The 23,343-nt window shown below is 32.2% G+C and overlaps 1 long non-coding RNA gene across 1 annotated transcript; it reads left to right on the top strand.

Annotated features, from left to right (window-relative positions):
• The first annotated feature begins 6,010 nt into the window (after positions 1-6,010).
• Positions 6,011-22,636, top strand: LOC145269090 (uncharacterized). Its single transcript, XR_013864949.1, has 3 exons — positions 6,011-6,130; positions 16,430-16,542; positions 22,120-22,636. It is a non-coding gene; the product is annotated as an uncharacterized LOC145269090 (long non-coding RNA).
• Positions 22,637-23,343: the final 707 nt, after the last annotated feature.

Genomic DNA, 23,343 nt, shown 5'->3' with positions numbered 1-23,343 from the left:
TTTATGTACCTCAGTACATGTTTGACTGCCGTTTTCATAGTGTCCCTACGTTCGTAGCCGCAAGACTCTCTTTCATGAGTGGTGGCTTTGCAGTAGTTACACCACATTTTTCGTTTGTTATTGGCACAGTCTGTAGATATATGCCCTTTTCCGCCGCACATGTAACATGTAGTGTCTCGCTCGTCGCAGTCGTTGTTATTTACAGCAGTTCTCGAAAAGGAGGAAGTTAGTTTCATCACGTCGTCGCTGCTAGACTCGTTTTTGTGCTTCAGAGTCTCTTCAAAGCTGTGAAGCTCGGTTTTAAATACCGGAAACGTTAGTTCTTTGTTGCTGTGAGTCACTAGCAGTATCAGAATTTTGTTGAAATTTTCAGGCGAGTCGCCATTTTGAATATACACCTATATTTCTATCAGATTTTAATAATAGTAAAACGTAATTTAAACCCGTAAATTTTATTTCATTAAAACGAGCAAAGACCAAATTTTAATATCATAAAAGCTTTAATAGAGAAATAAACAATTTTATTTATTTTTCCTTCGATTTTTCACTTAACATTTCACGGAATGTCGAACAAAACACTAGTTGAATCTTACGATAAATATTTTTAAAATGGCAAAATATATAACTTACCTGGTTAATGAGTAAGATATGCTTTCTTTTAATCTTCCTGTATGAGAATTTATTCATATTTATGTATTATAATCCATGTATTTTTTAAATGGAAGGATTTTTCCAACACACATAGCGACAACGCGTGGCTTTCAAAGCAACTTGTAACGACACCGGAAGTGAAAAATTATCTCTTACTTATGTACGGAGGCCTATAAGTGTAAAAAAAAAACACTAATTCAGAAACCTTAATAATCTCGATATTGGATTACATTCCTTCAAATTTTCCACTTTTAAAGGTTTTCGGAGGCGCTGAAAACGGAAATAACCATTTATATATACGGCAAACGAAACTAGTAGTTTCCAAGATAAAAAATTTTACAAATGGTCACAAAGTGGGGGGTCACTTTTCTATAATGATGTGACGTCAAATGGGCACCCACTTTATGGCCACATTGCAATGAACAGATTTAAGGGAGATAACTTGTCCTTTTTTTTATTTTTGTGCCTTTACGCTATCGTAAATAAAAAAACTGGGAGTTTTCATTTTTTCATTAACACGAATTACGATATGACGCAGATATGCAATGTTATTTTTTTTTTTAATATCTTAAAGAAATACCTGAATTTTTTTTTTATTATACTATAAATCTGCATTATCCGATTTCGTCTTTTTTTTTTATATCGAAGAAAAGGAAACCAGGAATTAAATATAAATATATAAACTGATCGACCATTAATTACTGGAACATTCTAAACAAAAATTAAGCTTCCACGTAAAAATAAAAAAAAAAAACACGTGGTTATCGAAAAAAGAAGGATTTAAATTTTGGACTTTACCGGTAAATTTACAGATAAGTGATATTTTTTGTTGTTTTAAATTTGAGTATTTTATTTATTCATGTTTTATCTTCAATTTGTGATATATAAAACGTGTCAAACAAAATTAATTATTAAAATTCTCATAGACATTCCAAAATGGGGGGGGTGAATTTATAAAACAACGTTTGTCTAAAATATTATATTTAGTTTATCGGAAAGAGCATAAAATTTTACATTCACCCTGAAAAAAACGTAACAATTGAACGAATAGGAAAATTTTGATAGATTTTTAAAGTTTAAAAATTGAAAAATATTCATCTCATAAAAATCAATTGATTTCACTACGTAACAAAATGGCTTCCCAGAGCGCACGCACGCACATTGTAAACAATGTTTTTTAAACAATGAAAAATAATATTTCTATTATTTTTAAACAACTTAAATAGTTTATTTTGGAAGCATATTCTATAAAGAAAATAAATAACCCACTTTAGAAAGAGAAATTACGAGTTTTCTATATTTTAATCGCAGTTTTCTGTTAGGGGTGTCAAAAATTCCCCCCAAATTCTGATACTGCTAGTGAGTCACATATATAGAAAATGGGTCGAACTGGCTAGGTAATCCCTTTAATATCATCGCGATGATTAAAGCATCGTCCACTGTCTGTCCGGCATTTCTGAGGGCTGTTAGAACGGTTTCTGTTCTTATAACGTAGTCCGTGACACTTTCATCGCTATTCTTTTTGAGAGACGTTAGTTGGGTGTATAAAGGCTTCCCTTTTCCTGCGTACTGTTCGCATAATATTTTTAGAGCTTTTCTTCCATTGTCTGCAGCTTCTTTCATTATCAGGGATAAGCTTTTATCGTCTAGAAACTGTACCAGTTCGGCATACGCTTCCTCATTTCTTTTATCGTCGTGTTCATTTGTAGAGTTTACGCCTAAGATGGCGTCTTTTAGACCGAGCATACGTAAATGGCCTAAGAATTTTACTTCCCAAATTTCGTATTTGGCTTCATATCCGTCGAAAGATAGTCTGCTCCATCTGTTTCCATTATCAGTTCTGGGCCCATAACCTGTTGAGTGGTGCATTTTAGTGGAATAGAGATAAAAATGAATAGGAATTCAAAGGAGGAAAATAGACACACGTGTTGACTGACGAGAAGAACCCTTTATTATAGGAAAGAACAAAAAAGGGATTATGGGATATGTACAGGGAAAAGCGAGGTAATAGAGATACAAGAGTTATCGGACTTTCAACAACTAGGATTCCTTCCGAAATCCAATGGTTAACTTCATTATTGAAGTCAACCTTCTGTTCTTCAGTAAGCCTCATATAATAATGATCAACATCGTTATTTAATGTTTGAGGTTTTGAAGTCCACTTCCATTCAACAGTCCACCTCATTCCATCAAATTTCGCACTGAAGTCCTTGTTCACCAACTCACATTAGAATTTGCCATTTTTCTTTCGGTTTAGGTGTACGCTTGTAGCACAATCTACTCCTCTAATCTTCACATTATTATTTTCATCAACTATAACTCCTCCAAGTTGGCAGATAATATCCAACCCCACTATGTTATCGACGCCTTCGATGATTTTTCCACACAATTGCCTCGGTCCTCAGCAGTCATGTATTTCCAATGTTACAGTACTAATTCCTCTGCATGCAACCTTCTGTCCATCTACTGCTCTTATAGTACTTGTGCCTCTACAATCACTTGAAAGACCTGATCATATTAAGGTGGCAGGACAACAAGTATCACTCACATATCATTTACTAATGTTGGTTCTGATCCATTTTGCGCCATTGCTGATGTAAGGAGATAACTGCCAACTCATCGATTTTCTCATTTTTTTTGTTTTCTTGCGAGCAGTATCTTGTGTAGTGCCCTGGTTCGCCACATTCCTAACAAGTTATCATGTATGGTGCATTACATGTGAGGGCATTTACAATTCTAGCATTTGTCACTAAACAGTTTCCTTATCCTGGGTCTTTCATCAATCTTGCTAGGTTCTATTTTCAGTTCTCGTTTCGCAACTGCTGCCAATTTCAGGGGTCTGTGTGGCAGTGAGCACACTGGCAGTAAATATCAGTTCACTAATCGGCAACTCTTTTACATTTGGTATACATTTTCCGAAAATCCATTCACAAAAGTGAGCCTCATGACCTGCGCTCGTCCTGTTCTCTTAAATCCGGCTAATTCTACGAACCTGTGTATATTTGTTGCATATACATCTACTGCCTCACCCGCCCGCTGCATTCTCGCCAAGTTTGCATAGGCAGAAAAATTCTGTTCTGTGAATGCAGTTTTAAATTTAGCCTTTATTTTCTCTGCCTCTCGTCCATCTTCCTCTGATAACTAGAGATACAGTACTAAGGTGTCACCTTCCAAAAACAACGACACGAAACTTGCAATGTCATGAATCTTTTTCAGGTTTGCCACCAGTCTCATTTTGCCAACCAGGTCTTAAGATCTTCTCTACTGAAAGTTGTTTGCATGTAACTGCTTACTGTCAACATCTTCTGCATTGCTGTAATCTGCAAACCAATAGTTGGCCGAAATAGCTTGTACATTGAATAACTAAAGTGTTACTTGTCCTCCTATTGGTTCTGATGCCAATAAATTCAACTCTGTTATTCGTTACTCTGCTGGCAAAAATTCAACACCAACGTTTGACATTCTGCTGTCTAAACTCTCAAAATCAAAATGCGACTCACTGCTCACAAGACTTACTTCTTCAACGTCCAAATCTATACTGCCTAGTCTCTTAAAACGCAGGACTTTTTTTTTATTTCTAACCAGAGTATCTTATTTGCCTATCACGTGACAATTTTTACAAACTCATAGCCATATACAGAAAACAGTGACTAATATTTTACTTCTTCATTCTTTCCGACTGCCCTAGAACAGGTTTGTAACAATTTTTAACATCTTGTTTTTGGTAACATTTCAGACTACATAAGATTCTCTCAGCATGGTTAACGCTCTAGCTCATACGATGAATGGTGTACCTTTGCGAAACTAAATCATTTAATAACACATTTTCCTTTCAAGGTGATGTGTTCGCTATTGCTTGATGGACTTGCTGTACGTGCTCCACCCTGATGGAGTTTGTTATGAGAACTTGTTGGCCTTTGGACAGGATTCCAGATTCGACGCTATATTTGTTGTTGAAGAACCAATATGATCGGATCTAAGCAGGCAATTCATGAATATTTTCAAGCCAGACTTGGTATGTGATCTATAAAATAAGTGGGTCATTCATCACTTTTTTTACAGCATTTCTGCTTTTTTTTTAAGGAGAGTCCATGATCTGATCCTCATCGACTTCAGTGTTTATATTATCCACTCTCTCATCTAATTTAAACAGTTTATGGTTTTCGGGGTAAGATAACCGATTTAGGGTGTCAGCAAGGATCATTTGCTAACCGGTCCTTATGTAACTCGAGATAGGGAGTTCTATATCTTCATTAACATTTCACTATAACCATGTGGTCCTGAATTCAATAGTTTAGCACATATTGTGATAAGTCCGTGATGACGGAAAAGGCTTTTTCATAGAGGTCGCTGTGGTATCGCTGAATACCATATTGAATTGTCGGTAAAACTATACAAACACCATGACAGCGAATTAACCCTAACCCTAACCCTAACCCTAACCCCTAACCCTAACCCTAAACCTAACCTTAATCCTAACCCTAACCCTAACCCTAACCCTAATCCTAACCCTAACGCTGTCACGGTGTTTTGTATAATAATACCGAATTGTCAAAGTCTCTCATTCATTGCTGCATCTGGTTTGTGCGTCAATTAATCTTTTGGATTTAAATTCAACTGCTTCGCCTTTTTTTATCAGTGCCACTCCCAGGTCTTCTGTGAATCATTCCCCTCTATTGATTAGGGTTTGCTCTGATCCTAGTATAAAACAAGTTGTAGCACTCATGATGTTCAGGATCCCAAATCCATGTTAATTGGTATTCAAGACAGCAAAATGTGTTAGCCTTTTCAGCTAGTTCAGAATATATGTTGTAGCGGACTAGGGTATAATATATATATATCCTCCAATCGCACAAACTAGGAAAAATGAATTGAATTGAGAAAGAAACAAACAACGCGTTAAATTGAAATAAACGAACTAGAATTTATTTCACGAAGAAACAAATAAAAGAAAGGGTACAGCAGCAGCACGTGTTTAGTTTGATGTGCGTCTCTCGCTGTTAGACGCGTGTGCACGCGCCATAAACAAATATACGCGCGTAACAAAGATGGCCGCCAAAGAATACAACGCATAATACGACTTTTTATATCTCGATAACTAATTATTTCTGCAAAATTTCAATGCGATGTCCGTATTCAGCATAGTCGAAAACCTTATAAAGTCGTCATTTAAAAGAAAATTTTGGAGGTGGGAAAAATACCTATGTAATTGAATTGACTATCATCGCCTATTTCCTATGACGCGGCAATGGCTCAAGAAAGTGATTATGCGTGATTGCCAATAATTTTTAACAATGAAAGAATGTTTTGTAATTTGACACAACGCAACAAATAAAAAAAAAAAATTGAAATCACACACAAAAAATATATTTTTTTTATTTTCTGCGAACTTACTTTTCCGGTCGCCATCTTAAACCCGTCAAACTCGTCTCATTTAAATTAACTCCCCTTATAATCGTTTCAGATTGCCAAACAAAAAGTAAGTATTTATTAATTTAATTGCTTTTGAAGCTCTTTTTTACTACAGGGGCGCGTCCAATCTATTATGATTCCCTTTGTCTTAATAGAGAAACGAGAGGTTTGTATTACAATACACATAGATTCGAAAAAAGAGCAGATTTGCCGTTTAGTTGTACAAATATACTTGAGCCATGTAATCACCAAAAGGGACTCTAAAAGGTCGACACCGGTATCGAGTATTTTTTTTTTTTTTTACATGTTTCACAAACTTTAAATGGGTAAAATATAATCCTGTGATTAAAATTTAATTAAAATTAACCACGGTGTTTAACAAATTAAAAAAAAATATTAATGAAAGATGAAGTTTTAAAATGATTAAATATATTTTATTTCATAATTTAAAATTAAAAACATTGCCCAATAAAAATGAAATTTTGGGTACTTATGTATTTTTGGTGCCGTGCTGAAATAATAACGTTATTATTTTGAAAGCCATTCTTAATGAGGAGCCTCCTGTTTGTAATTGTAAGGTGGAAGCACAGAATAGTTACAAAACATCCTCACCTCCTCAATTAAAAAAAAAAGAAGGGGTTTGTATTTACTACACATAGATTCAAAAAAAGTTGTCAAAAAAACAAATATACAACAAATAAATGTTATCAAAGGCAAGATAAGTTACTTTTCTACCTAACTGGATATATTTTTCCTGTTTTTATTCAATGTAACATGTTTATTCAGCTCGAAAAGCATACAGTATTTACCGATGTATTGGAAAATTCAAAATGGCGCCCGACACTCTCTTTCACACGGTAAGTTCAGGAAAAGATGTTATAAATAATAAACCAGACAAAATACTGTTAGAAATTCGCTCATTATATGTTACCGTGACATAAGTTGACATATATTCGGTGCTTTTTAATAGTATTTTGTCTAGTTTATTATTTATAACACCTTTCCCCAAACTTACCATGTTAAAGAGAGTGTTGGGCGCCATTTTGAATTTTCCAATACAGCGGTAAACATTGCATGTTGTTCGAGCTGAATAAATATGTTACATTAAATAAAAACAAAAAAATATATATCCAGTTTAGTAGAAAAGTAACTTATCTTGCCTTTGATAATATTTATTTGTTATATATTTATTTTTTGACAACTTTTTCGAATCTGTGTGTACAGTAATACAAACCCAAAAGAAGATATCGTGAAACTTGAATTTAAACTGACCCCCCCCCAAAAAAAAAAAAAAAACTATAAAAAATGACGCGGTACCATCTGCCATTGGATGCATATGAAAACTGTAAAATCAAAGCAAAATTTGGTGCTTATGCATTTTTGGTACCACACTATTTTAAAATAGTTTTTTTCAGGTTAAATTAAAGTTTCACAATATCTTTTTTTAATTGTAAGGTGGAAGCACAGAATAGTTACAAAACACCTCCCATGTTAAGAATGGCTTTCAAAATAATAACATTATTATTTTAGCAAAGTACCAAAAAAATACATGAGTACCCAAAATTTTATTTTTATTGCTCAATGGTTTTAATGTTAAATTATAAAAGAAAACATATTTAATCATTTTAAAGCTTCACCTTAGATTATTTGTGAAAGAATGTGGTTAATTTAAATTAAATTTTAATAACATGATGATATTTTCAATAATTATGTGATTATATTTGAACCATTTAAAGTTTGTGAAACATGTAAAAAACAAAAACCCTTCAGGTCAATACCGGTGTCGACATTTAAGAATCCCTTTTAGTGATTACATGGTTTGAGGATAGTTGTACAACTAAACGGAAAATCTGCCCCAAAAGTTGTCACAAAACACAAATATTTAACAAATAAATATTATCAAAGGCAATATAAGTCATTTTTCTACCTAACTGGATAATTTCTTAGTGTTTTAATTTTATGTAACGTGTTTATTTGGCTCGATAAACATACAGTGTTTACCGATTTATTTGAAAAATGCAAATGGCGGCATGCTCGTTGTTGAACACAGTAAGTTTGGGAAAACGAGTTTAAACAAAAAAATTATACAAAATGCTGTTAGAAACTCACTCAATATATATTACCGTGACATAGGCGGACATATATTCGGTGGGTTTCTAACAGTATTTTGTATAATTTGTTTGTTTCAACTCATTTTCCCAAACTTACCATGTTCAATAGCGAGCATGCCACCATTTTTCTTTTTAAAATATATCGATAAACACTGTGTGATTTTCGAATAGATTACACGTTTTAAATTGAGTAAAACCACTAAAACCTTCTGCAGATAGGTAGAAGAGTAACTTATCTTGTCTTTGATAACATTTATTTGTTTATATTTGTTTTTTAACCACTTTTTCGAATATGTGTGTATAGTAACACAAACTCGAAACGAGTTAACATTCTATGATTGCATGCAAATGAAGAATAGTACTATAGAAATCACTCCAATGGGATTTTTACATGGCCACCAAGATATAGAAGGCCTGTTAACTGAAAAATGCCTGCAGGCAATGTAGGTAAGATTTTTCAAACTGCTACTGTTCATACTATATGAGGGCATTTTTAAAAAAGGGAATTAAAACATGTTAAAGAAAGAAAAGAATGAAACCCAATTCGATTAATAATTAAACTGCACTTTATTCAATATAAAATATAAATATTACGTAAAATCACATAATTTTAAAGCAATATACAATCTAATACTGATAAAACTAATTCATGAATTTAGGGAACAAACAATTAAAGAAACATATTAAACAAACAATTCTTGGCCTTCAGGACAAGATCACAGTGTAGTATCTGTTCTGATGCTACAATTCACCTGTTCTGTCCTCGGCTGTTGGAGGAGAAATCCTTCATGACTGAGACAATTTTAATTTTTGTTCCTATCCAGACTGCCCCTTATTGGGGAGCTGGATTTTCCCCACAAGATTATATGTTGTAATATTTAAATAACTTACTTTTAATACAGAAATTACATTTAAAGTTTTGGTTTTCTGTTCTTTTATGCCCATTTTTTCCTCATGTTTTTCATTAAAATGTGTAGCATATTTTCATCAGTTACATGGTTAGGAATCCTATACTCCGCTATAGTCTTCATTTTCATATCCGTGCAGAATACATGAATATGGAAATGAAGTTCACATAACTACTAAAAGGCGATCCTACCATAATGTGAACGTTGGATAAAAACTAAGGAAATATAGTAAACATCTACAATATTAAATGAAGGTGGTGGTGAATTTGGGAGGGGACATTATTATCATTATTATTTCACTCACTAGGAGTTGTCTCAAAGGCTGTCATCAGTGGTCCCTCACTAGCAGTAACCTGTGGTATTTGCTGGAAACAGTGATAAGTCTCCCCAGCGTTCCAGTGTTCTCCACTTCTTGACTACTCGAGCAGATGATTGTACATTATTGCAACAGCCATTTACCATTGATTTCATGTTGGCATCGGCCATTGGTGTTTCCTGGGGTTTGGGTGACAAAATACCTCCCCAAGGTTCAATATTTGAACTGCACATTTCCAGTGGAAATCTGGTTTGTACTCTCCCACCTCAGACTTCACCGAAAAGCAGCAAAGTTCCACCCCTACACAGTAGAGATTCCTAGATGCAAGACGGCCTTCTACTATAATAGTTATGTTGCCAGAACTGTAAGACTATGGAATTTCTTTCCGGGTTCCTGCTTTTCCAACTTTACTGACATGCAGAAGTTCAAGTCTAATGTGAACATATATCTTGTTGCTCAACTCCCTACATAGTAACCTTGCAACTTATGTCCCCAATAGTAGCCACCTACATCAAAGTAGCATGGTGCCTTGTTTGGGGTCAAAATGAAATAAAAATTTTAAAAAATATATAATGTAAAGAAAAAAAACTTTACTAAAGTCCTATATTAACTTTTAAATAATGTCAACCTGATAAACACGGGTTACATTTTAATGTATATATGTTTTTTGTAAGCAACAACAACGACAACAACAAAATAAACATTTTTATCTTACTTAAAATACATTATTTTATGTAAACAAACAAAACTTTATTAAAGTCCTATTTTAACTACTAAAAACGCATTGATTTATTTTAGTCTTTGATGAAAATAAAACATGTTAGCAATAAATTCATTTTGTAAATATTTCTCATATACTTTACAAAAGACAATAAAGTCCTGTAAATATTGAAAATGTTGTTCATTGCTAAACAACATTAGCTTTTTAATCTCTTCTTATAAAGTCTTAAGGGGTAGATAACTCACTAGAAGTTTCTATATAAGTTTCTATATAATTAACAGAAAACTTCTAGATTCTATTTCAATGCATTAGTCTCTTCATTCTGACCACAATATGAACTATCCCCATAAATAATCATATTGTACCCAATTTACACTATTAACGATTACTACACTACCACCTTACGTTTATTAACCCTTATCCTTGACTGGCCATTTGGCCTTAATAAATGTTGACTTATTCTCAAGTGGCCTTCGGGCTTTGATAAGTGGTGACTCCTAAGAGAAAACAAAGCAAAGCATATTGAAGTGGTCTTGTTGAGGATAAAGACTGTATAAGTTATCAAGTTTGAAATCAGCATAAATAAAAGCACACAAATGAAATTGACAAGACTGTCATTTAGCATTTGTTTAGAAATACAACAGAGCACACATGCAGGTTTTGCCAATCAGCAATTCAGAACCTGGGTCACTTAATGTCTGGATGCCAGATCCTATTGGCAAATGGTGTTTACACTGCTCGCCACAACAAACTGTAAATATCTCCTTATTGGAAGATCTGTAGAAAGATGCAGCTTGATAGATCATTGAATCACCGATAATATCAACTGGAAAGGTGACAGTGTTCTATGACAAAGACATACACGTGGGCAGATACATAAAAGACAAGGCTATTTAACCAGATATTGCGATATGGAACAAGCCTGAAAGAACTGCACTCATCAATTTTAAATGACCATGGCCTTAATAGAGCTGAGTGGGAAAAGATAACAAAATATTAGGACCTGAAGAATGATCTAAAAATGACATGGTCTCTGAAAGAAAGAAATATTATACCAATTGTGATAGGAGCAACTGGCTTAATAAAAAATAAACTTCAATCCCTGGAAGTCTGAGCTGTAACGAAATACAGATAACAGCCATGAAGGGAGCAACATCTATCCTTAAAAGAGCCTTTGGATAGAAATGTAAATCGTAATGGAATCAAGGGAGCTAACTCTAGGAGGAGTTAGCTCCCTTGATCTCTTAAATAACTGAAGTAAAATTTAAAAAAAAAGTAAAAATGCTCCGAGAAATAGTCAATAGTAGACGTCCCCACTCTTTTTCTCTCTCTCTGTACCTAAGAGCTATATGCTTTGTTTACAATGTCTTTTTTGCATTAATTATTGGTAACAAATAGATGACCTCTTAAGAGTCGGCACCAGTCTCACCCCGGACAGATCCAGTCAACCATCCAGAAGGAGATATTTTTATTCTTTAATCTGTTAGTCTCATAATTAGTTAGTCTAACGAAAACAAGCTCTTGATAAGCCGTCCCGCTTGTTAACAAATTTACCGAATTTCCATTACTAACGATTACTTTATTGTCCAATTTCTATTGTACACTCTTTAACCCTTATCCCCGAGTGGCCTCTTGGCCTTGATAAGTGGTGATCCCTATGTAAAAAATAGACATTTTTGTGTGCACCAGAGAAATTTTGTGTATATCATCCTATGTTCCTTTCTACTGTTCATGTGGTAACATAAATTTCTATTTCTTCTTCATGACAGACACATACAGGTTACATTTTAATAAAAGAAAATAAATTTGAAAAAAAACAACAAAACGTTTTTATCAATTATATTTAATTAACTTTTCTGATGTTCGTAGTTTGGATCGCTGATTAAATATAAATAAAAAAAAAACTCAATTATTATATCATTTCTCTCTGATAGGTTCATAAGAGAATAGTGATTGATGGGTGGAAATCAGAGTCTCATAGTAATAATGCTGTAGTCCCTCAGGGTTCCATCCTGGGCCCAACTCTCTTCCTGATCTAGATCACTGAGCTTCCAAATCACATCCTAAGATCGTTTATAAACATTTATGTTGACAACATTATCGTCTATGGCAACACTTCAAAGATCCTAAATGACTAAGTTCTCTCTGATTCTCTTTCCGCTGATCTTGAACACATGATCCAATGGAGAAAGTGGTGGCTTGTTAATTTTAATTTGTTTAAAACCAAGCTTCTATCTTTACATTACCAATGCTCTGATCCCTGTCTGACATCAATTGAAATAAATAGCTCTTGTCATGGGGAGGCTTTATGTTTCGACAAGCTTCTGGGTCTGACATTTACTCCTAATCTTAAATGGAACACGTATATCAAATCCGTTGCCAATGTTGCTGTAAAAATGATGGGATCATTCTACCGCTTTAGTAGATATCTCACTGCTGATGAAATTGTCTACCTGTATAAGAACCAAGTACGTCCAACGATGGAGTACTCTTCCCACATCTGGGCAGGAGCTGCTAGAAACAACTTATGCTACTTTGTAGCTTAATGAAGGATGTCCTTTTTTCTTCCCTGCAACCTCTTTCCCATGGAAGAGATGTTGTAAACCTATCTCTGCTTTATCGTTATTTTCATGGCAAGTGCTCATCTAAGCTCCAATGTATAGCTCCCTCTTGCAAAACTTGCATGAAAAACGCTTGTGTAGCTAAAACCCCTATCAATAATTTCCCCCACTCTTCATCTGTGCCTCAACTTAAATGTAGATTCCGTCAATAAAGAATTAGATCTGCCCCTGGAACTCTTGTCTATTTCCAGCTGACTACAATGTGGTCGTTTTCAAGTCCAATGTCAACAAGTTCTTTATGAGCCGCCCTCTCCTCCTTAATATCCAATTTACCAAAATTTCACTACTAACAATTACTACAATAGTGTCTCATTGACTACTGTACACTCATTAACCTTTATCCTCGACAGTCCTCTGAGCCTTGATAAGTGGTTACTCCTTTGGAGAAAACAAAATATGGAAAGTAAACACAAAAGTTATCAGCACCTCTAAACAGAGGCTTAACAGCTAGTCTACCACTGCATTCACTTCAGTGGCCTATGAATTCATGTAATAGAGTGTATGAATTCATGTAATAGAGTGTATGCAAATGACTAAAAGAAAAAAAGATTATGAAACGAACATGTGCAGAGAATGATGATCACGTGACGTCAAAGCTGGGATGAGGGAATAAATGCCTTTGGTTAAAACTTGAAAAAATTTCTTTCCTCTTCCATTTTTCGATAAGCTATTAAAAGTTAGCTGTATAGCTGTAAACACTATCAATAATTCCCCCCCCCACTCTTTATCTGTGCCTAAACCTAAACATAGATTCCATGAACAAAGCTTCTTTCTTAGAACTGCACGCCTGTGGAATTGTCTTCCGTTTTCCTGCTTTCCGGCTGACTACAATATGGTTGTGTTCAAGGCTAACGTAAATAAGTTCTTGATGAGCCGTTCCATATAAGTTATCAAATTTACCAAATTTTCATTACTAATGATTACTATATTGTCCAATTTCTACTGTACACTCTTTAACCCTTATCCTTGAGTAGCCTCTTGGCCTTAATAATGTGGTGATGACTATGTAAAAAAAAAAGAAAAAAGTTTCTTATAATTTTTAAAGGAAAGTAGCTTCCCTTAGTAGCAACAAATCTTATCCACTTTTGGTCTCATTCCATGACTCAATTGCATCAATAAAAATATCTGAAAAAATAAATATCCAAAGATCAACGCTTGGGGCTCACTTGCATTAATGCCATGTTGTTTATACAGTGATGATCATATTTATTGGCACGGTAAAATAAAAGTTAAATTTTGTCTAATAAATTCTAAAAAAGGGATTAAATTAAAGAAAATAACAAAGTATATTATGTATTTTTAACTGGCCTTTCCGATGCAGCAATCGGATTTTAGAAAAAATAAATAACAAAGGAACAACAAACATAATTGCAAAAAACCCTTGTTCAAAATTATTGGCACGGCTTTGTTTTTCTTTTAGTATCAGTATAATATCAATCAATTTCCGGTTTACGTGCTTTCTGAACCTTTTTATAGCCATATTGTGCTTGTTTAACGCTAATTCAGTGAATAATTTTTTTCAGATAATTTTTAGATAGCGATTTATTTAAACTATTATAAGTGACTAAATTATAATTTTCAATCGCCATGGTTAAAACTAAGGAACACAGCGAAGACGTCAAGAAGCTTGTTGTAGCATGCCATACCAATGGGGAGGGCTATGATAAGATTTCAAAGAAGCTAAACCTTCCCAAATCCACTGTTAGAGCCATAATAAACAAGTTCAAATCGCAAGGCCACGTTATGAGTTTAGAGGGTAGAGGGAGAAAAAGGATTCTTTCCCCAAGAGATGAACGGAAAATTGTTCGACAAGTAAAACAAAACCCAAGGATCTCTGTTGGGGAGATTGTTGATGAACAGAGCACCTCTGGAGTGAATGTATCTCGACATACAGTTGGTAGAGTTTTGAAGAGAGCTGGTTTAAAAGCATGTCGTCCGAGAAAGACTCCCTTATTGAAGCCTATGCACCTGAAAGCAAGGCTAGCCTTTGCAAAACGTCATATTGATAAAGATGTTGCATTCTGGAAACGTGTTCTATGGACTGACGAAACGAAAATAGAGTTATTTGGCCATAATAAAGTGTCTTATATTTACAGAAAATCTGGCGAAGCTTTCCTGCCTAAGAACACCATACCCACAGTGAAGCACGGTGGAGGCAGTTTGATGTTTTGGGGATCCTTTGCTGCCTCTGGACCAGGCCGACTTGTTACGGTCACAGGTAGCATAAAAAAGGAAGATTATGTTAAAATATTGGATGAAAACCTGAAAGACTCTGCTAAAGAGCTCTCATTTGGTCGTCGTTGGTGGTTCATGCAAGATAATGACCCAAAGCATTCGGCTAAACTGACTAAGAAATGGCTTGAGGACAATCATATTAATGTTTTGGAGTGGCCATCACAAAGCCCAGACCTTAATCCAATTGAAAATTTATGGAGAACATTAAAATTGAGGGTAATGCAAAGGAAGCCTAAGAATCTTATTCAATTGGAGGATTATTGTCAGGAAGAGTGGGCTAAAATTACTACTGAAGAGTGCAACAACTTGGTTGTAAACTATGAAAAGCGACTGAGGAAGGTAATCAAGGCCAAAGGCTATACAATTGATTATTAAATAAATCGTGCCAATAATTTTGAACAAGGGTTTTTTGCAATTATGTTTGTTGTTCCTTTGTTATTTATTTTTTCTAAAATCCGATTGCTGCATCGGAAAGGCCAGTTAAAAATACATAATATACTTTGTTATTTTCTTTAATTTAATCCCTTTTTTAGAATTTATTAGACAAAATTTAACTTTTATTTTACCGTGCCAATAAATATGATCATCACTGTATATAGAATCAGCAACAACATCATGGATCATTCTTTTGTCTAAGAATGATTTGATTATACGAAATATTTTTAGTAATACTGTAGTAATTAATTCGTATAACATCTTTATACTAGATATTTTCATAATACATTTTTAACATTCTTCCTCAAATCTTGTATTAAATAAATATTATTTGATTAATTATTTTACAGACTTATTTACTAGTAAATCGGAACTGCATATATCCATAGCTAAAATGCTTAAGCATATTTTCTTAACTTTCAAAGGAAAGAGAGACTTCTTGATGTTCAAATAGTTTATTAAATAAAAGTTAATTATTTTTATTTGTAAAATGTTTAGTCTTATGGATTTAATGATTATTTAAATAGTGTGAGTTTATTTTTTTAATTTGTAGATTTTTGTATTTGAACACCACAAACTTTATAAATGTTCTCATCAGTTGCAACATCACTAATGTAATATTTATTTTTGGTGTTAAAAATACAATAACAATATGATTAAAAAATAAAACTCTTATTAATACACTTTTACCAATCAATACATTTTCACCAATTAATACATTTTTACCGATTAATACATTTTTACCAATTAATACATTTTTACCAATTAATACATTTTTACCCATTAATACATTTTTACCGATTAATACATTTTTACCAATTAATACATTTTTACCAATTAATACATTTTTACCCATTAATACATTTTTACCAATTAATACATTTTTACCAATTAATACATTTTTACCGATTAATACATTTGTACCGATTAATACATTTTTACCAATTAATACATTTTTAACAATGAGAATCGGAATTAATTATTGTATTAACCCAAAATGATTTGATTTATTTTTACAGATTTTTCCAGAAAATCTGAACTGCCTATATCTATTGTCGAAATCTTCAAGCATAGCTTTGTGATATTTAAAGAAAACATGCTGCTTAAGTTTCAAATACTTTTTAAATAAGAGGTAATTATTTCTATTTGTAAAATGTTTAATTTTCATTATTTTTTTAATGATTATTTTAATTGTGTGAATTTATTTTATTCATTTGAAATGTAAACATTTGTAAGATCAATCAATTTGCACACCACAACTTTATGAATGCTCTGCTCAGAAATTAATACTATTGTGTAGTGGAGTACTAAATCAATGTCTGTTGTGTTGTGAGGTGTCATAACAGGGACAAGACATTTCTATAACAGTGTACACGACGGTTACAATGTAGCAATTCTTGGAGATCTCATATTAATAGAAGGCTGATTGAAGTGAGATGTAGACAGTTATTTTAAACACAGCAGGGGGAGCACATTATTGGTGATGGGGACAGACACTTTGGAAGGGGTTTATTATAAGTTCTTTTTACAAGTGTACTATAATCCTGCATAAAATCTGTAAATCTTTTAAATTACTGAATATTTCATTATCTGTTTGTATATAAATGTAGTAAGACACACAAGCTCTCAGCAATATTTTTGAAACCCCTGTTATTAAAGCTAATGCTTTTAGAATTCTACAGATATGTGATTGTCGTTTGTGTAGTATGTGACTTGATATTCGGAGAGTAGTGGATGATATTATTGAGTGTTTTGATAGAAAATACACCTTCCTTTTTGGGAATAATGTTTAGGACGTCTTATTTAAAAATTACAATCGATAAATGCAAGCATGAAACAAGCAAAGTAAAAAGGGGTGTAATATTTGAAAAGTGTCTAAAAAAATACAATAATATTTCACATGTTAATTATAAATATAAGCTAATTTTATTCTTGAATTTAAAATACAAAACTAAACTACTATAAATACAATGATGTTATTGTGACATTTTGAAATAGTAAGAAAGTAACGACAATTAGATATTTATTCATCTCTGACTAGTTCAACAATGCCTTCCATAACATTTCGTATACACACCAGAAATGCAGTCAGACATACAAGATCTCAGTAATATTTTGTAATCTGTCAGAATTTTTCACATTTGTAATTGTCATTTGTGTAGATACTTGGAGAGTAGTGGATAATATATATTGACTGTTTTGAGAGAAAATACACCTTCCTTCTGGGAATAATGTTAAGAATGTCCTATTTAAAAATGCAAGATCATCCAATCTCAAAACCTCTTATTGAAGCAGATAATTAAAAGCATAACAAGTGTTCAGAAATATTGGTTTCATACGTGACACATATGTGTTGTAGATATATTAGGATGTTGCATTATTGATTTTTCTCATTATAAGCTATGCCCATAATAGTCCTAATAATTTGCAGAATCATGTTCACAGTTAATCCCACTTTAGCATGGCAATAGGTATTACTGATCTAAACTATGATATGTTAGATTCATATTGATATTTGCCAGGTTCTTTAAGGTAGGCAGAACCAAATCTAGAAACAACATATTTTTCTTTAATATTTTATTAAAGGATGCAAAAATATTTCTCATTTATGGAAGCATAAGTTAAAAGTGTGGCAAAATAAAAATTATGAATACATTTGTAATTGTGATTTGTGTAGTATGCAACTAGATACTTGGAGAGGAGGGATGATATATATTGAGTGTTTTGCTAGAAAATACAGCTTCCTTCTGCTAATAATGTTAGGGATGTCTATTTAAAAACAAATAGAAAACCATGCAATCTCAAAACGCCTGATTAATGGAAGCATGAGTCAAAAGTGTGGCAAAATAAAAATCATGAATACATTTGTGATTGTCATTTGTGTAGCATGCCACTAGATGCTTGGAGAGTAGTGGATCATATTATTGAGTGTTGTGATAGCAAAATACACCTTTCTTTTGGGAATAATGATTAGGAAGTCTTATTTAAAAATTACAATAGAAAAATGCAAGCATGAAAAGTAATATGGTTTAGCTTAAATTTATAACTTAAAATATTGCAGCATTAAGAATTGATTATATAATGTTAAATTGAATTTTAAAAATTCTTAATGCTGCAATATTTTAAGTTATAAATTTATTATATTTTTTACTAGAATATCTTGCCGTTTCTTTTCCAGTTTTAACAACTAATCCTTTACTTTTCTATGTTTAAGCTTAACTATATTACTTTTCATCCTTGGATTTTTCTATTGTAATCCATTATTTTTCCAAGCTTCCAATAAATTCGCTTGTTCTTTGTTTAATTTCAGTCTTATTTTTTTGTCCCCATAAATATAACACACACATATATGTAATAACAATGTACGGCACTCGTCTGCTTTCAATAAAATCCCCCAATTATCTCCCTTTCATTCTTTCATTCTGCCTCTTTCACTTGTTACTTCTCTTTTCGCAACAGCAATGAATTAGTAGCAACACTAGTCGCTGAAGTGATGTGGTTGGTATGGAAACCAGTCACAAAAAACGTCGCTCACCTCCTTACATTTTTTTACAATTTCGAACACTAGTAAATTTATCATTACTTTTGTTTTACTGAACGAAAATTGAAAGTTTTTAATGATATAATTTAAAAAAAGGACAACAACGTTATGAATATTTCAGTTGCTCGGTTAGGAAAGGATTAAACTGACAACATCGAGTGTGCTGCTTCAATCCTGCCTTCAGATTGCTTTTTACTGAAAACTACTTTTAAAATCAGGAATGATAATTTGTCTTATTTAGAGTATACTGACTACTATTCTCATCTTTTTCACAAAATAGCTGAGAAGGTGATCTATAAAATGTAATAATATTTTGAAATTTGGCCGAAAAATAAGTGAGCGGTGAAGCTTTAAAGCAATTCTAAATGACTAAAACTGCCACTTATATATGCATAAATTCAAACACTACCATGTTTGAATGATAGAAAACCATCATATCTCCAAACTCCTTATTAGAAATTGTAACAAGTGTTCAGAAATATTGTTTTTATATACATGACACTTACATATATATTCCTTTCTTGATTGTCTCATAAGTTACTGATTTATCTGTTAATAGTTCAACAATGCCTTCTCTTAACGTTTCATATGCACACCGAAAATCCAGTCAGACACACAAGTTGTTAATAATATTTTTGAATCTCCTGTTGTTTAATGCTAATGCTGTTAGAATTCTTGAGATGTGTAATTGTCATTTGTCATGCTGTTAGATACTTAGCGAGTAGTGGATGATATATGTCGAATGTCTTTGACAGAAAATACAACTTCTGGGAATAATGTTAGGGATGTCTATTTAAAAACAAATAGAAAACCATGCAATCTCAACACGCCTGATTGGAGCAGGGAATTGAAAGTGTAATAAGTGTTCAGAAATATTGGTTTCATGTGTGGCATTTTTATATATGTTGTAAACATATTGCGATATTATTATCTTAATTTGTCAGATGTGGCAATTTTATATATGTCATAAACATATTACGATATTGCTTTCTTAATTTGTCTCTTGAGCTATGCTTATAATAGTGATCATAATTGGAAGAATCACATTCACAACAAATCTCACCCTAAATAAGTAATACCTATTGCCATGCTAAACTATGATACGATAGGTCCAAACATCATCCATTCAGATCTTTGATCTGCTTACCTTAACGTGCTTATCAAAAATCAATTTGGGCCTATTATATTATAGTATAGCATAATTATTTGAAGTAGTACAATATTTTATAAGCCTAGAATAGAAGAAATACATACACACTTGTCTTTATAAAAGAAACTCGTATAGTTCAGAAAGATATGATTGCTCTTGCTTTCCTGCTTTTAACTTTGTGCAATTTGCATTGTATTGATTGCTGGATATTCTACACAATAAAATAAAGACAAATTATAAAAATATAATAAAATATCATGCGTTCAGATCTTTGATCTGCTTACCTTTAAAGAACCTGTCAAAGGTCAATTAGAACCTATCATATAGTTTTGCATGTCAATAGGTATTACTTATCTAGGGTTGGATTAGCTATGAACATTATTCTGCAAATTATGAGGACTATTATGGGCATAACTTATAAAGAGATAAATTAAGTAGCAATATCGTAATATGTCTACAACAAATATGGAAATTGATTTTCGATAAGCACGTTAAGGTAAGCGGATCAAAGATCTGAACGCATGATATTTGATTATATTCGTGAAATATGTTTTTATTTTATTTTGCAGAATATCCAGCAATCAATACAATGCAAATTGCACAAAGTTAAAAGCAGGAAAGCAAGACCAATCATATCCTGCTGAACTATAAGTTTTTTTTTTATGTATATGTCTTTTTTCTATTCTTAGGCTTATAAAATATTATACTAATTGAAATAATTATTGTAACGCATATGACTAATGGACTCATTGACGGTTTCATAAATGCAATGAACAGTAGAATAATAACGTCTTGTATTTAAATAATGAGCTTCAAAAATGGTTGATTTATTAAAATGCACAGAAAATGATTAGCCGAATTGTGAGACATAAAGTTTAAATATTATCTCATAAAATGCATACATATTCACTGGATCTATCATATATGTTCAGTATTCATCAATCGATCCACATCAAATATTGATTAGATGTGGATTCTTTTGGTTGTAGAGTGAGCTGGCACACAGAGGAGCATACATTTTGTATATATATATATATATATATATATATATATATATATATATATATAGAAGCTCAACTGAACACATGGAAATAAATAACTACAATACAAAAGTAAAATAGAACAGATATATTGAGAGCAAGAAAGTATATACAATATTTACATAGAGTCCATTGGTATAGTCATGGGGAGATTGTCCCTTGAGAAGGTGTCGACTGGGTTGTCGGCAACTCTCAATCTTGTCTCTCTGAGTCTCTAGTAGGGTCTCTCCTGTCTTTACGGTACCAACCATACTTATATGGTTGGTACTCCACATATGCTAATTAGGTAGCTGCTACCACAACACACATACACACACACACACACACATATATATATATATATATATATATATATATATATATATATATATATATATACGTTATCACATACAGTTAAACGTACAAACATTTACTGAATATATAAAATATATATTCAATAGTCATCAATCTGTATTGATTTAAAGTCTAACATAATGTAAGCCATTCCACGTTAAATACAAAACATTTAACTGACAACTGTTTATGTATTGCTCCTACTCTTAGTCTTAATAAATGGAACACTCATTGAAATAATTATCAAAAATGCATACGACTTATGTACATTTGGGTGCATATGAATAATACACTCATGATTCTTTTTATAAATGTAGTATTGCAGGCAACAAAATTATTGAAAAGAAACTAATAGAAAAAACTTATATGAGATCCTTATTATAAGCTGCAAAATTGTTGGTTTTGTAAAATTATAAATTATAATATACAGAACATCATAAATCTGTGTTATTTACGTAAAGTGTAAATATAATCTTATAAGGACAAATAGTCACTGATTTATCAGATATTCTTCATTTTGATCGATCTTTAAATGTTAAGTTGTAAAAAGTAACTATGCATTCACCTAAATATCTTAGTATTTCACAAAGAACATGTATCTAATTAAATTATTTTGTGAAATTTATCTTTTTTTTCTTTTTACAGAATATCCAGCAATTAACACAATGCAAAAAGCCGGAAAACAAGAGAATCATATCATTTTTTCTTCTCCTATTCTAAAGAATTTTATGAAAATACATGAAAAAAATCCTGACAACTGAATATGTCTTTCTTCTGTTTTTAGGCTTATTAAATATGATACTAGTTGAAATAACTATTGCAAGTGCATATGACTAATCGACCCATTGACATAAATGCAGTGAATAGTAGAATAATAAAAACTTATATGACACTTTAATAATGAGCTGCAAAAATGGCGGATTTGTTAGAAGTATCAATTAAAATACACAAACAATGATTTATATTTAACCAAACTATGTTAATACGTAAGGTTTAAATATCTCATAATATTCACTGGATCTATCATATATGTCAAGTATTCATTAATCAATCCACATCAAATATTGATTTCATGTGGATTTCTTGGTTTTATAGATACTGAGGAGCATAGATTTTGAATATATTTTCCTTTGTTTATTGATCTGAAGTTCATAGACCCAATCCGTACACACAATTCTTATATATATATATATATATATATATATATATATATATATATATATAATACTATTTAAAAGCTTACATATATGTTCATTTAAATATGACAATAATTAACATTGTAAACAGTCTACCAAATTTAAAATCAAAACAAGCTTAAAACAGAAATCCTTCCTATTCATTCTGTTTATTCTAAAATAGAAAAAAAATAACAAAAATATAAAGAAACTAATGAAACTAAAAAGTCGTTAATTTTTCAATAAAGAAAATGAAAACTAAATCCGATACTGGAGAAAAATCATCATCTTGTAAATTATGTGTCTCTTCTTTTACAAGTAAACAATATTTAGCAATTCATATGCGAACACATACTGGAGAGAAACCATATTCATGTGAAGTATGTGGCTCTTCTTTTACACAAAAACGACATATGTTGCAACATATGCGGACACACACTGGAGAGAAACCATATTCTTGTGAAATATGTGGATCTTCTTTCACAAAGAAACACGACTTGATCATTCATATGCGAATACATACTGGAGAGAAACCATATTCTTGTGAAATATGTGGATCTTCTTTTACACAGAAAATAACTATGTTTCGACATGTGTTAACACATACTGGAGAGAAACCGTATTCTTGCGAAGTATGTGGTTCTTCTTTTACAAGGAAACATGTCTTGGTTATTCATATGCGAACACATACTGG

This window comes from Euprymna scolopes, chromosome 45, assembly GCF_053919585.1.
Source record: "Euprymna scolopes isolate OS-2025 chromosome 45, ASM5391958v1, whole genome shotgun sequence".
Classification (NCBI taxonomy): Eukaryota; Metazoa; Mollusca; class Cephalopoda; order Sepiida; family Sepiolidae; genus Euprymna; species Euprymna scolopes.
This window is presented reverse-complemented; position numbering and strand designations above follow the sequence as displayed.